This window comes from Mandrillus leucophaeus, unplaced genomic scaffold (genome assembly GCF_000951045.1).
Source record: "Mandrillus leucophaeus isolate KB7577 unplaced genomic scaffold, Mleu.le_1.0 Scaffold362, whole genome shotgun sequence".
Taxonomy (NCBI): Eukaryota; Metazoa; Chordata; class Mammalia; order Primates; family Cercopithecidae; genus Mandrillus; species Mandrillus leucophaeus.
Genome location: NW_012103832.1, coordinates 1051739 through 1068530, shown reverse-complemented (window position 1 = coordinate 1068530; position 16792 = coordinate 1051739). Strand labels below are relative to the sequence as shown.

The following is a 16792-nucleotide window of genomic DNA, read 5'->3' as shown; positions in this document are numbered from 1 at the left end:
GTCTTTATCAATAGCATGAAAACAGATTAATACAGTAAAATTGGTGCCAGTAGAGTGGGGAACTGCTGAAAAGCTATCCAAAAATGTGAAAGCCACTTTGGAACTGGGTAACAGGCAGAGGTTGAAACAGTTTGGAGGGCTCAGAAGACAGGAAAATGCACTAAGTTTGGAACTTCCTAGAGACTTGTTGAATGGCTTTGAGAATAATGCTGATAGTGATATAAACAATAAGGTCCAGGCTGAGGTGGTCTCAGATGGAGATGAGAAACTTCTTGGGAACTAGAGCAAGGCTGACTCTTGTTATGTTTTAGCAAAGAGACTGGTTGCATTTTGCCCCCGCCCTAGAAATTTGTGGAACTTTGAACTTGAGAGAGTGATTTCGGGTATACAGTGGAAGGAATTTCTAAGCACCAAAGCAGTCAAGACGTAACTTGACTACTGTTAAAGGCATTCAGTTTTATAAGGGAAGCAGAGCACAAAAGTTTGGAAATTTTGCAGCCTAACAATGTGATAGAAAAGAAAATCCCATTTTCTGAGGAAATTCAAATCAGCTGCAGAAATTTGCATAAGTGAGCAGCCAAATGTTAATCCCCAAGACAATGGAGGACATGTCTCCAGGGCATATCACAGGTCTTCACAGCAGCCCCTCCCATCACAGGCTCAGAGGCCTAAGAGGAAAAAGTGGTTTCTTGGGCTGGGCTCAGGGTCCCTGTGTGCAGCCTAGGGACATGGTGCCCTGTGTCCCAGCTGTTCCAGCTGTGACTGAAAGGGGACAATGCAGAGCTTGGGCCATGGCTTAGAGGATGCAAGCCTCAAGCCTTGGCAGCTTCCACTTAGTGTTGAGCCTGCCAGTAAACAGAAGTCAAAAATTGGGGTTTGGAAACCTCTGCCTAGATTTCAGAAGATGTATGGAAACCCCTGGATGTCCAGGCAGAAGTTTGCTGCAGGAGCAGGGAGGGCTCTCATGGAGGACCTCTGCTAGGGCAGTGCAGAAGGGAAATGTAAAGTTGGAGCCCCTACACAGAGTCCCTGGTGGGACACTGCCTAGTGGAGCTGTGAGAAGAGGGCCACTGTCCTCCAGACACCAGAATGGTAGATCCACTGACAGCTTGCACTGTGCTCCTGGAAAAGCTGCAGACACTCAATGGCAGTCTGTGAAAGCAGCCAGGAGGGAGGCTATACCCTGCAAAGCCACAAGGATGGAGCTGACCAAGACTACGGGAATCCACCTCTTCGACCAGTATGACCTGGATGTGAGACATGGAAGGAAAGGAGATCATTTTGCAACTTTAAGATCTGACTGCCCAGCTGGATTTCAGAATCGCATGGAGCCTGCAGCTCCTTTGTTTTGGCCAATTTCTCCCATTTGGAATCACTGTATTTACCCAATGCCTGTACCTCCATTGTATCTAGGAAGTAACTAACTTGCTTTTGATTTTACAGGGTCATAGATGGAAGGGACTTGTCTTCTCTTGGATGAGACTTTGGACTCTGGACTTTTGAATTAATGCTGAAATGAGTTGAGACTTTAGGGGACTGTGGGGAAGGCATGATTGGTTTTGAAATGTGAAGATATGAGATTTGGGAGGGGCCAGGGGCAGAATTATGGGTTTGGGTCTATGTCTCCACCCAAGTCTCATCTTACAGCTCCCATAAATTCCACATGTTGTGGGAGGGACCCAGTGGGAGATTGAATCATCAGGGCATGTCTTTCCCATGCTGTTCTCATAATAGTGAATGGGCCTCACGAGATCTAATGGTTTAAAAAAAAATGGGAGTTTATCTTCAAAAGCTCTCTTCCTTTGCTTGCCGCCTTCCATGTAAGACGTAACTTGTTCCTCCTCCTCCTTGCCTTCTGCCATGATTGTGAGGCTTTCTCAGCCATGTGGAACTGTAAGTCCAATTAAATCTCTTTATTTTGTACATTGTCCAGTCTCAGATATGTCTTTAGCAGCAGCGTAAAAAAAGACTAATACACAAGGGCATGGCAAATTAATACTGTGGGTTGTTTTTCTCCTTTATCATTCTTATGTGTAAATAAGTTTCAGAAAGTTTATACATTTATTATCAATTGACAATATCAGAAACATAAAAATCTCTTCCCTTAGCTATGAAGAATAACTGCTAATTTTCAGTGATTTCTAATTTCATCACAATCACTTTTCCTTAGCCAAACCTTGAGTAAACAAGCAGTATCACAGGCCCCATTCAAAACAAGGGACACAGGTATTTTATGAAACTCTGCTTTATTCATATCTTCCTGATGTATGTTAAGCTATATCAACATTACTGTTGATAATCCCAGTGGAAAGTTAGTAGACCACATTCAATCAGATGAAAAACTAGAATCCATCTGGGTCTGATTTAAAGAAGATTTAGTATCTTTCCATAACAAGGAATATGAGCCACACATTAATAAAACTCACACTTTGGGCAGATTACCAAATACTTCTACAACTTATTTGTAAAATAAAAATCATCAACCATAAGCAACAGAGTTGTATGAGCTGAATGAAATAAAGTGAAAGGGTATGGCACAGAGAAGACTCACAGAAAATGAAAACTTTTATGATCACTATCTTCACTGACTATTCATAATTATTAATATTCAATATTCCTAGCACTTTGGCTTTATTATTATGTCATCTAAATGACTTCTTTACAGAATGGAAGAATGGAAAAGAATATCAGGTAATTATTTGAGCCTGACATCTCTTAATGTTACTTTTTAAGTTTATTGGTTGCTTATTTCTAAATTTGGAAGCAGTCTCATACATAGAAAATGCGTAATACCTCTTTGTTGTTTAATAAATCTTAATTTACTGAAAATTAACTTTTCTTTTTAGATTTTCCAAGAATTATTCCTTTGCTTAGTTTTGGCAATAATCCCCAAAATGTCCATTACAATAAGTCTCTATTTATGCTGCTTTATGGGAAATGATTTAGATTTTAAATTATCATTTATTTTTATATATCATACCAGAATGTTCTTGCCTATGAAGCATTACTACAGTAGGAAAGTAAAACTATTGGTGGGTTAGGAATGGATTTTTTGAGTGCAGGCTGTCTTGTAGGAACTATTTAATGCTACACAGCCCTGGGGCTCTCTGGGCTATCTCAATGCTCCAAGCCACTTGTTTTCTACCATGGTTAGATCATTGGGCATTTTAAGTTTAAATGAACATTTTATTGAATTGAGTAGGTCACCCTATAAGGAGTATTGTCAGTTAGATGTACGAGTCGACATATGAGATTTCAAACTAAGGTGATGTACTTAGGCTAGAGAAGGAATAGAACCTCTTAAATATCCAAATGACAGAAAGTAAAATCTCTTTATAAAGCCAATTTTTGCAAAGCAAGAGACATAAGCTGACTAGTTACTTCTCCCAAGGAAGCAAATGGTCTGTGCATTTTCTTCATGCACCAGAATCAGGGAAATCATTATACTCTTTGACATCCCACCTCCTATATTTCTACTACTTTGTGTGCTTTGTGACTGATTTAGTCTTAACAATGTACCAGTGAAATGAATGCCACTTCTTTTATAAAGTTAACAATGATTAGCATAACAGATTTTAAGGCATATATGTTGATGAATTAAAACTATATAAAAAGAGCAATTGAAAAATGAGCTTAAGCAAGGAATGGATGAAGAAACACTACATAAATGCAAGCAAGGTCTTAGTTTTCATTTTAAATGTCATTAGCAATTGTTTATTAGAGATTTATAAGTAAATCCAAAAGTTAGAAAACAATAAATAAATAAAAACAGGCCATGTATGGGAACTATTGAGAGTATGTAATAAATCAAGGAGTCAAAGATGATAATTCATAACACTCTGCACAACAGAGGTTTACTAGAAGAGTAAAGAAAAATGTGCTATGGGAAATATGTTTGTCATAACCAGGAGAAAGAGACAAATTACTACAGTTTTCCTCTTAGGTAAGAGGAAGTGTTCCTCATATAACAGGTAAGACAAAGTTACGATCTGATAATTCGCAAAACAACATAATTAAAAAATTAATCAACATAATTAAATCAACATAATTAAAATTAAACAACATAATTAAAAAATTAATCTTGTATACCATTCTGAGGACTCTCTCAGTTATGCATATCAGTCCTGGTATTTATTATGATGTAGGTTTTTCCAAAAAAAAAATATGTGGCCAATTTAAGTTTCTTGTTAGTTTATAATAATTTTGAGGACTGACAAGATTTAATAAAAATATAAATGGATGAAGAGAAATTAGTGCTTCCCTGACACTAAAAAAATTTGAACTAAAATCTTAATGACAACTAGCACTCTCAAACACATTTTAAATGTTTTTCTTTCCAAATTTATAAATGAAATTCATTAAAGTTATGGTTGTGTACTGAATTTATGATAACTTTTTTTGTGGCACTCATTTATTACTAAATGAAATAGGCTTTTTAGTTTATGTTTTATCCCTGAACATTGTACCCAAAGAATTCACAGCTAATTAAACTAATTGACAGGAATAAACAAGATATTTCCTAAATGCTACTTTTTTTTGGTGGCCCGTTTTACTTTCTGCTCCCCATTTATTTGGGGGAGATCATAGTGGTCTCTGAAACGCATAAACCAGGTAGTCAAAAGAAGAGAAGCAAATGGCACTGATAATCCAAACAGTATATGGACTATATAAAATTTGCATGATAAAATTTTAAATTGTTCAAGGTTTTTAAAATGCTGTTTATCTGATAGAAACCCTGTAAGCATTCAGAACTGTTGCCATCACCATCTTATAAAGGGAAAATTGAGGCAACAAATGGAATGCTGCCAATGTCATGCAAGTACTCAGTGAAAGAACTGGGTAGCACTTGATTCTCTTCACAGTTTATTACATTTCAATAGATCTTCATTTCAGTTTTTCCCCATGAGTTTTTTTTTTTTTCTTACATAGCTCAAATTAGTCAGCAGCATTCCTTTGCATCCTAGTGAATCACTTTCCAAAAACAATGTTACTTTCAAGATCAGAAGTTACTTGGTAGTCTTCATACTCATATATACTTTCGTGGGAAGCCTGTTTTCTACAGGATTCTAACAAAGAATAAAGAATGACTATATGCACCTACTTTGAATTTGAACAACAAAAATGAGACAGTGATTGCTGTCTTAATGAGATATACTGTGTCAGGAGTAGGATAAAAATTATTCCCCAAGTGAATGCCTACAACAGTGAGATTAGTCAGCCTTTTTGCTAATAAACTATGTAAAGATTCCAACTCTTGGGATTAGCTCATATAAAATATTTTTGCATTCTAGTTTTCTGTGCTTGTTAGTTATTTATTCAAAATCACTTTCTTACTTGCAGAAAACTTGAACTCTACTGACTACCCCAACACTAGTATGCATATATAGAGAAATCATCTTCAGTAATTTGAAAACATTTTATTTAAAGCAAATACTATCAAAGAACCTAATGAAATGAAATATTTGAGAAAAGAATCTTATTCTGAATACATTTCAAGAAAATAAGTCGCTGTTCAATAACTAGTGACTGACAGCATCATTTAATAACTCTTTGAGGACCAAATGAAGATTCATTTTGAAATAAAATCAGGTAGTATAGTCTGTCTCCTCTACACACATCACATTAACTCAGTAATTGCCAAGTCTCACTTTCACAATCTTATACATATTGATGAGCATAAAAGGAGGTGCTAAAAAGCTATAATAGAAGTTACATTAAAGGTGTTACATTGTAGAGTTTTAAGAGAACAAGAATATGATGTAAGAATTTTCAAAGGAAGAACTTTGAAAATCTAAAAACATAAGTGATAATAAAAAATATTATATTAGCTGTGATAAGGGAAACGTCACCTAGTTACAGGGAACTCTGCAGAATCCCCTCCAAGGGTGGTATGATTCCCTGATCCTCTAATAGAATGAATTCACCTCCTTACGGGAATCAGTTGGCTAGGCCTGGTATAGATAACTCTTTCAGTGATGAGCTGTGTATATGCAATAAGAGAGAAGAACATTTCACAGAACCTGTGACAAGATTGCTGCCAACAGTCCTCTTTTTTGTCTGTTGAAGAACTGGAAGAATTGGCCTTTGATACTCTGACAGTGGGTAGACGAACAGATAGTGTTAGATAGATAAACAAATCTAATCACATTCCAAGGGCAAATGAATTTTTAGGAAATAACTATAATGAAATGTTAAGTAGAATTTCATTTGTCTTCCTAGAATTGTCACTAAGGCTTATAGCTAAACATGAAATTCATTAATAAGTCTACATCCTAAAGCAATGTTCAAGTCCCTCAAGCTGTGACCAACTGCCTGCTACAGAATCGATTAAGTAGGGCACAACTGGCCCTCAAACCACTGAACATCAATAAACCAACCCCTCCTGAGAGTTTCTCTGACAGTCTTAGGAGTACAGATTTTGCTGCAAAATTACAAACATTTTTAAGATTTCCTTTCCTCTATGAGAATAAGGGACTGGTGAATTGTATCCTATTTGAAGCCATATGAAAGAGGCACCAAGATATCAACAATAAAGATTAAGAATGCCTATAGGAAGGAGATACTAGATAGTACTTTATCTCCCAAAATCTCTGCTTAAGCAAAAGACTTACTCATTAGCCGAAGTAAGCAGAACTCATAATAAAAACCATGGAGATCCAAAATGGAGGCCTGAGAAGGTGTAGTTGTTTTGTTTTTGCTTTTTTAAGCTGAACTGGTATTGCAGATATACAGTCATGATTAAGAAATAATTCTCTTTTTTCTCCCCAAGAATACCACCAGGATGATAAATACCTGTCAACAGTAAATACTAACTTTGGACAACTGTTATTTTATGTGTGCGCCACGGTAGTTATGTAACAAATCCGATTGAAAAAAAAAAAAAGACATTAAAGCTATTATTAATTTTCAAAGTCTCCAATAGTTATTCCTAAAAAAAAATTCTAACATAAAGTTATCACATTTGACCACAGTATTGGCGTAGTATTTTCATACATCCTGGTAATACACACTTTTCATTCAATAATTAAATTAATTATTATTCTATTTACGGCAATGACATTGTTTGGAATCTGAGTTTAACCAGCAAATATATTTGTCTTCACAGTCTCTAGCAATCTGTGACCATTTGAGAATATTTATTCTCTTTGAATCATGTATCACAAATATAAATTCTTCTTTTCTTTCAAAGATTCCTCATTCCAAGAACCCTCAAATGAATCCAATTGTGCCTTTGCTTACAATTTTCATTAATCTTAAATTTTCCGTTATTAATATGTTAACATTGATTTTGATGCAGAATGAACCCAAAGTGCCTATCAAATTTGCCATGGTTTTTGGTGTTAACAACTAACACAATGGACATAAACAGAAGGTGGAGATGATATATTCACTCAATCATCCATTCGACAAAGATTTATTAAGTCTCTAAGTACAATGTTCAATCTTGGTTCTGCAGACAATGCAAATATTAATCAGACAGAGATAACACTCTCAATGAGCTTACAATGAGTGCTCATTTTATATATATATATACACACACACATACATGTATATATGTGTGGAGATATATATATAGATATACATATATATCTAAAATTATGATTCAGGACAGAAAACGAGAAAAATGACAAAAGAAATTCAGAGCAATTGTTTTGTACTTTAGCAGAAGAAAAGATCATAAGTCTTATAAGTTAATTTTCATCACCATAGACAAGTTAAAATACGATCAATTTCAGATCACATTGTCTGTGCTTATTTTTACTTTGACAGGACAGTTAAGTATTTTAAAGCACTGCATTAAATATAGTTCTGTCTATAATAATATTATCAAGAACATGTAAGAATTTTTTTTACTGTCCCAAACCTCACCCATGACCTTGCTAAATTATATGAGCAACAATAAAAGTATTATTTCCATGACAGACTTATGCAATATATACAGTCTTTTAGTTCATAATTCAAGGTGAGACAGTTCTATCTTAAAAGTATCAAGCCAAAAACCAGAATTACTTACTTTATATGCATCTAGGGAAATTTTGTTTCATTTTATTATTTTCTCTAATACTACATCTATCTTTCAATTATTGTTTGTATTCTTGAAGAAAATTTAAAAAATCATTCTAATAACACTTATTACCAGAATCAAAATAATAGAGTGCATAGGTATCATAAACGTGGCTCCCTAACATTTGTTAACTCTACATTTTAAATTATCTTTGCAATCTTTAAGTTTAAGTACTTAAGCCATCCAGTTATTCCCCATCTCTGAAAGAATCGAACGGACATGTACATTATAAATTTGAAATATTTCTGGGACTGTTATAACAAAATCACCTAAAATATATATTTATATAATTTTATGTAATATAGAAATTACATATATTATATAAAATTATACATATATTTTATATTATATAAAATATATATACACATTTTGAGACAAGTTCTCACTCTGTGGCCCAGATGGGAGTCCAATGGTGTGATCTCGGCTCACTGCAACCTCCGCCTCCCAGGCTCAAGTGATTCTCCTGCATCGGTCTCCTGAGTAGCTGGGATTACAGGTTCGCACCACTACTGCCTGGGCTGAGTTTTGTATTTTTAGTAGAGACGAAGTTTCACCATATTGGCTATGGCTGGTCTTCTTGAACTCCTGACCTCAAATGAGGCCACCTCGGCCTCCCAAAGTGCTGGGATTACAGGTGTGAGCCACTGCACCTGGCCTAAATTATCTAAAATAGTTTTTAAGTATCTGTTTGAATAATATTATTTCCCAAAAAGTAACTATCAAATATTTTTAAAATTCCACTTTGGAATATTTTTCTCTCCCATAGATAATTAAGTATATTATTTAAACATTTGGCTTATTTTTGTCATTATCAATGCACGTAACAAATGGAACTTTTGATTTATAATTTTTAAATATAAATTCTAGAAAGTCATTCTAGCTGTCATTCAAGAGATAGATATAGGCCAGGCGTGGTGGCTCAAGCCTGTAATCCAGCACTTTGGGAGGCCGAGATGGGTGGATCACGAGGCCAGGAGATCGAGACCATCCTGGCAAACACGGTGAAACCCCGTCTCTACTAAAAAAATACAAAAAACTAGCCGGGCGAGGTGGCGGGCGCCTGTAATCCCACGTACTCGGGAGGCTGAGGCAGGAGAATGGCGTAAACCTGGAGGCGGAGCTTGCAGTGAGCTGAGATCTGGCCACTGCACTCCAGCCTGGGTGACAGAGCGAGACTCCATCTCAAAAAATTAAAATAAATAAAAAAAAAAAAAGATAGATAGAGATATCGATTGCAGTGTGATATGGTTTGGCTGTGTCCCCCACCCGTAATTTCATCTTGAATTATAACCCGAATTGTAATCCCCACGTGTTGTGGGAGGGACCTTGTGGAAGGTGATTAAATCATAGGCTTGGTTACCCCATGCTTTTCTTGTGATAGTGAGTTCTCATGAGATCTGATGGTTTTATAAGGGGCTTTAGGCTTCTTTACTCTGCACTTCTCCTTCCTGCCTCCATGTGAAGAAAGACATGTTTGCTCTCCCTTCCACCATGACTGTAAGTTTCCTGAGGCTTCCCCAGCCATACTGAACTGTGAATCAATTAAACCTCTTTGCTTTATAAATTGCCTAGTCTTGGAAAGTTCTTTATAGCAGCATGGAATCAAACTAATACATTGTGTAACATGAAATTGAGTTTTATAGAAATATTTGTGCAGGGATTGGTATATAAACTTAGTCTTCCTGAAACTCATTCTATAATCACCATAGTTTGGCTGCTATCCTACTATTTTAAAATTAAGGCTAACAGCCAAAGCTACATTCCCTCAAAGCATGCAGAACAAAGCCTTTAGAAACATATTTGCATTGTTTGCAAATATTTTCTCCCATTCTGTAGGTTGTCTGTTTACTCCGATGATTATTTCTTTTTCTGTGCAGAAGCATTTTACTTTAATTAAGTCCCGTTTGTTTTTGTTGCATTTTCTTTTGAGGACTTAGCCATAAATTATTTGTCTAGACCAATGCCCAGAAAAGTTTTTCCTAGGTTTTCTTCTAGAATTTTTATAGTTTCAGGTCTTACATTTAGTTATTTAATCCAACTTGAGATGATGTTTGTATATGGTGAGAGAGAGGGGTCCAGGTTCATTTGTCTGCATATGGTTATCCAATTTTCCAAGCACCATTTATTGAATAGGGTGTCATTTCTCCAGTGAGTATTTTTTGACTTTGCCAAAGATCAGTTGGCTGTAGGTATGAGTCATCCATCAACAGTTGACTGGATTTTAAAATGTGATTATATATATACATATATATACACACACACACAGAGGTCACATTTTCACATTTATTCAGTAGTATTCTATAGTGTATGTATGTGTGTATATACATTAGATAATAGATTGGATATTTGTATGTGTATATACACACATACATACATCATAGAATGCTACTCAGCCATAAAAATAAAATTGTCTCTTTTGCAGCAACATGGATGGAACCGGAAGCAATTATCCTTGGTGAAATGACTCAGAAGCAGAAAGTCAAAAACCACCTGTTCTCACTTATAAGTGGGAGTAAATAATGCATACACATGGACATACAGAGTATAATAATAGACACTGGCAACTTCAAAAGGTGGGTGGTTGGGTGGGATGAGGGAAAAAATACTACTTATTTGGTACAATGTACACTGTGTGAAGATCAGATTTTACCACTACACAATACATCCATGTAATAACTCCACTTGTATTCCTAAATCCAGAAAACAAATAAAAATAAAAGAAAGAAATTTGGCAATATTGCTATGGAAAATTAGAAACCATGCTGCTTTTACTTTATTTATAATTGCCCCACCAGTAATAGTCTAATAAATCAAATCAACCACGTTTGGCCTCAGACAACTCTATTTTCAAATTATATATCCCCTATTTGCCATCTTCATGGTTTTGAGCAATTTTATTTACTCCTTGTAGCCTCAATTTTCTATCTGCAAAATGCGATAGATCTACCTTCAAGGAATGTTATCTGTGGTGATTAAATGCTATTGTATGTCTAATGCTGTTGAATAACTATTCAAGTATTTCTCACAGTGCATGTGTATTGAGAACGGTGATCATTCAATAGAAGGACAGAAATTATCATTGCTTCACACAGATATTTCCAAGTTGCTTTTCAAAGAAGAACAAATTTTCATTCTCAGTGGCAGTGTACATAAATACACATTTTATTGTTCTTTCAAAATCACTGGTTGTCTCTTATTTAAAAACATTTCTTAATTTGATGTTCGAAAAATTATTTCACCCTAATTTTAATTTTAATTTCTTTGAAAATTAGTGAGACTGAATTTTTTTCAAAGCTATTAGATACTTGCATTTTTGAGTAAATTGTGTCTTCATATACTTAGTACATTTAATAATTAAAATAGATTTTTTCAATATATTAATAATTTGCTTGTCATATTTTTATAATTGGACAAAAAAATTTTGAACCAAATGAATGAATGAGCTAATGCTGTGATAAATTTTCTGCAAGCAGGTGGAAGAAGGAAAAATAATATCTTTTGTACCTATCTATATTTTTACAAAATTTTATTTATTTTTACAGACAGGGTTTCATGCTATTCTCTATGCTGGAGTGCAGTGGTGCAATCATGGTTCACTGTAATGTCTAACTCCTAGTGTCAAACAACCCTCCCACCTCTACCTCCCAAGTAGGTGGGTCTACAAGCACTCACCACCAAGCCTGGCTAATTTTTAATAATTTTGTAGAGATGGGGTCAGGCTGTGCTGCCCAGGCTGATCTCAAACTCCTGGTCTTAAGCAGTTCCCTTGGCTTGGCCTCCCAAAATGCTGTGATTACAGGCATGAGCCACCTTGCCCAGCCCCCTGACTCCTCACCTTTTTTTATACAAAATTTTAACTTTCAGCTGTGGAAAAATGAACATGGAGAATTTACCTAAGAAATTTTAAAAGAAAGATATCTGATTGGTGTTGGAATTAGAGATTAAGTATGCTGATATACTGTTTAATTAATTATAATATATACATTACTGAGCATATATATATGCTACTATAATATATATAATATGTTCAATAATCTATACATATTTCACTATAATATATATAATATATTATACATATATGCACAGTAAAATAAAACAGTGGTCCCCAACCTTTCTGGCACCAGGGACTGGTTTTCTGGAAGACAAGTTTTCCATGGACTGGTGTTGGCAGGGGGATGGTTTGGGGATGAAACTGTTCCACCTCAGATCTTCAGGCATTAGATTCTCATAAGGAGCGGGCAAATTAGATCCCTCTCATGCACATGCAGCTTAAAATAGGGTTTGTGCTGATCTGACAGCAGGTGGAGCTCAGGTGGTAATGCTCACTCACATGCTGCTCACCTCCTGCTGTGTGGGGCCCAGTTCCTAACAGGCCATGAACTGGTGCCAGTCCATGACCCTGCTGTTGTGGGAAGTCAGGGACCCCGAACGGAGGGACCAGCTGAAGCCACAGCAGAAGAGCATAACTTGTGAGGATTTCATGGACATTTATTAGTTTCCAAAATTAATACTTTTATAATTTCTTATGCCTGTCTTTACTGTAATCTCTGAACATAAATTGTGAAGATTTCATGGACACTTATCACTTCCCCAACGAATATCCTTGTGAGTGCCTATGCCTGTCTTTACTTTAATCTCTTAATCCTGTCATCTTCTTTGTAAACTGAGGATGAATGTTGCCTCAGGACCATGTGATTGTATCAACTCACAAATTGTTTGTAGTGCATGTGTGTTTGAACAATATGAAATCTGGGCATCTTAAAAAAAAGAACAGGATAACAGCAATGTTCAGGGAACAAGAGAGGTAACTTTGAACTGGCCGCCGGTGAGCAGGACGGAACAGAGCTGTATTTCTCCTCTTTCATAAGCAAATAGGAGAAATATTGCTGAATTCTTTTTCTCAGCAAGGAACATTCCTGAGAAAGAGAATGAGCCCTGAGGGTAGGCCTATTAAAGACCCTCTCAAAGCGTGCTGTCTTTTATGGTCGAAGCTGAAGGGATGAAATAAGCCCCGGTCTCCTATAGCGCTCCCAGGCTTATTAGGACAAGGAAAATTCCCACCTAATAAATTGTGGTCAGACAGATTGTCTGCTCTCAAACCCTGTTTCCTGATAAGATGTTATCAATGACAATGCATGCCGGAAACCTCATTAGCAATTTTAATTTCGCCTCATCCGATGGTCCTGTGATCTCGCCCTGCCTCCATTTGCTTTGTGATATTTTATTACCTTGTGAAGTATGTGATCTCTGTGACCCACACCCTATTCGTGCACTCCCTCCACTTTTGAAAACTGATAATAAAAACTTGCTGGTTTTATGGTTCAGAGAACATCACGGATCCTGCTGACATGTGATGTCTCCCCACCCGACACCCAGCTTTAAATTTCTCTCTCTTGTGCTCTTTCCCTTTATTTCTCAACCCAGCCGAGACACTTAGGAAATAGAAAAGCACCCACGTTAAACATCGGGAATGGGTTCTTCCCATACCCTGTGGTTTGGAGACCCCCGAAAAAGGATTTAAGTTCACATCAGTTATTTTTTCCACAGGTCATTTATGTTCATAAATTTAGAAACCATTAAAAATGTTCATTGAGAACGAGATTTAACTACTCTTAGGATTTTCAATATTGAGTATTTTTTAGAATTTTTGAGACAGATTCACTGTCTCGCCCAGGCTGGAAGGCAGTGGCCCAATCTCTGCTCACTGCAACCACCATCTCTCTGGCTCAATCAATTCTCCTGCCTCATTCTCCTGAGTAACTGAGATTACAAGCATGTACCACCACGCCAGTTAATTTTTGTATTTTTTAGTAGAGAAGGGGTCTCACTATGTTGGCCAGGCTGGTCTCGAACTCCTGACCTCCAGTGATCTGCCCACCTCAACTTTCTAAAGTTTTGGGATTACAGGAGTAAGCCACCACACCTGGCCAATATTGAGTCTTTTAATACACAAATTCAATTAATAGAGTAGTTATACATTACCACTGATTGGTTTGGTGAAAGATCCTGGATAATTTACTGAATCTGTTTGTATGCCAATTTAATAAAGGGTTTAAAAATTGAACATTACATGAATAGACTATGCACTAGTTAAAGCAACATAATATTAAAATTTAAAATAAACATATTAGTGTGTAATGACTAGTGTTGTTGGGGTACTTTTCCCTTTATAACTACTTTATCAGAACATTTCCTTTAAATTGTGATTATCTATAATCTAAGAAATTTCTGTTACCCAATCAGTAACTTCTGACGTATACAAATTTGGGAGGTAATAAAATTTGCACTGTCAGAGGCTAGTGAAATTTAAAAATAAATCACAAACACTGTTTCTGAACTGTTAACATAAGTCAATGGAAAAATACAATGTAATTCACAATAATTCACTTTGTATGTTACTTTCTGATAAATATTCCTTTAAGTAAGGATTAGGTATAATATTTTATTTTGGGCACTTTTTCTGAAAGTTAAGTAATCATCTAACAGGCTCCACATGGGAGGCAGAAAGCAAGCAGTAGAAGGAGCAGAGATGAAAATAGGTCTACTGGACAGGAAACCTGGCATGTTGGTTATAAATCTCCGACTTTCTTATCAATATACAGATACCAGAATCTTCCTCATGTACCTTTCTTTGCTGTAATATAATTCTTTTCATTTCCGTAGACTATTCCGAGGCAGTTACCCTCTCTTATCAACTCTAATTATATGTGTTGCAACTTGTTCACTGAACTAATATTCCTACAACAAAATGCTGAGCAAAGGATACTTACTTTTTTTTTCATGAAGCTGTTACTGCAACAAGCAGGCATAGAAGACCTTGATTTTTGCTGTTAGACTGTGCTATTATTGTGAAGGCATCCTCATCCTAACCTACTGTTAGTATATACATGGGCTCACAATGTCTTTCCCACCATTATAGGTACAAGAGAAATGGTACTTTGAGTGAACACAAGAAAACTTTCCTTCAGGAATTCACCAACAAAGGTTATGTTTCTAACACACTCTTAAGTCAGGAAAAAAATAATGGCATTACTTAAATTGTTATCAAGTGCACTGGAACAAGTATTTCTACATTAGCAATGTATATGAAATAAAGGGGACCCAATGCTTCACAAAATAAAAATATTAGGAAAAAATATTTCAACTCTTGAATTGAAAAGGAAAAGCATACAGTTCTAATGGGCAGGATTTTGACATAGCAATTTTTGGCATATATATATACCCTGTGTATTATTACGTATTTTAGTCAGAAAACTTTTTTAAAAAGCAGTTTCCTTATTTATTGCTCTGACATCACCACTTATAATTTATGAAACTACAGTTTATAAATCATGTAGCAGGGAAGTAGTCACTCAATATCTTAATGCTTAGCTATTCTGGCACTTTTTTATTCTTCAGTATTTATTTTCCTTGTATTATATGCCAATATGTTCATATCACTCCAGGATAGCTAATCAGCTAATCTGAGTCCCTATTTGAAACCAAAGGTGTGTGTTCAATTTTAGGCATATTTCTTCATAATTATTTCAGCTGGAATTAGTCTATAATATAATATAATGGAACAAAGTTGCATAAAATGTACCTGGCAGTCTTCCCACTGACTGGTCTTTGTTAGACTGAGATATCTTAAATCTCTAGCAAATTCTAGCATATTGGAGATATCAATACTCCAGGATTTGCTATAAAGGTGAGCTTTATCCTTTATTGTGGATTTTGCATGTATATTTGTTAACATTGGAAAATCATTGAAAACTAGTTTATATGTCAATGTTTCAATATGCAAATATAGTTATTTCTTCCCCTACTTATACAGAATTAAAATTTAACCAGGTTAATGCCCTTCTACCAATAGTCACAATATACATAAACACTGTTATTCCCTATTCTTCTAGACCAAGAAAGTATTTTATAAATTGTAAATAGCCAATTAATTTATTTTTATGTGCATTGCTAGAATCTGAACAGTGCAGTTGTCCTATAGCTTCCTACCACTACCAGCTTATATACCTATAGCTTCCAGCAATAGAGATGAGCAAAGATTGGCTATTCCAAAGATAATAAGAGGAATAAGAGGCACAACAGAAACAGCACTTATCTTTTGATGAGTTTTTGTACTTACTAAATCATGACATCCAGGCTCTGTCTCCCGAGAAGGGGCAGTTCATAGGCACTGAAATTCTGAGTGAGAATTTACAAACATGTTTTCATTTTCAAACAGATCTAATTTATTTTACTACAACTGTGCATTCTCTCATTTTGTGTCCAGGCATTTATCTTTGTCCAGATAACCACAGGGATATATGTGTCTATATTTAATTTGAAGATGAAAGAAAATATGAAATTTAGTAGTAGACATTGTTAGAAAATACACCAACACTAAGTTTTTAAAGCAATTTTTAAAAAATCTGCACGTCTACTTCCCCTGAAAAATCATTTGCATATTTTCACAAAACAGTATGATAAAATATACTTGAAGACATGTATAACCCCCACACATAAATCTGTGTGGCTCATACCCCTTCAATTAAGTCAAAACTATGTTGAACACATTTCCTCATCTGCTCCTGTTGACTGAACTCCTTGGATATTTTAAAAGTCTTTCAAAAGGTAAATTAATCCTGTGACTGAACAATTGACCATTTAGAGGCCTCAACCAGTAACAGGAATTCTTTCCCTATTTAGGTTATTTTGTATATTATTACAGTTGTAACCAGGGGTCTTCTCTAT

The 16792-nt window shown here is 35.5% G+C and overlaps 1 protein-coding gene across 1 annotated transcript in view; it reads right to left on the bottom strand.

Moving 5' to 3' along the window:
- MDGA2 (MAM domain containing glycosylphosphatidylinositol anchor 2) overlaps positions 1–16792 on the bottom strand; it is a 916950-nt gene that overhangs the window by 723777 nt on the left and 176381 nt on the right. The window lies entirely within an intron of this gene.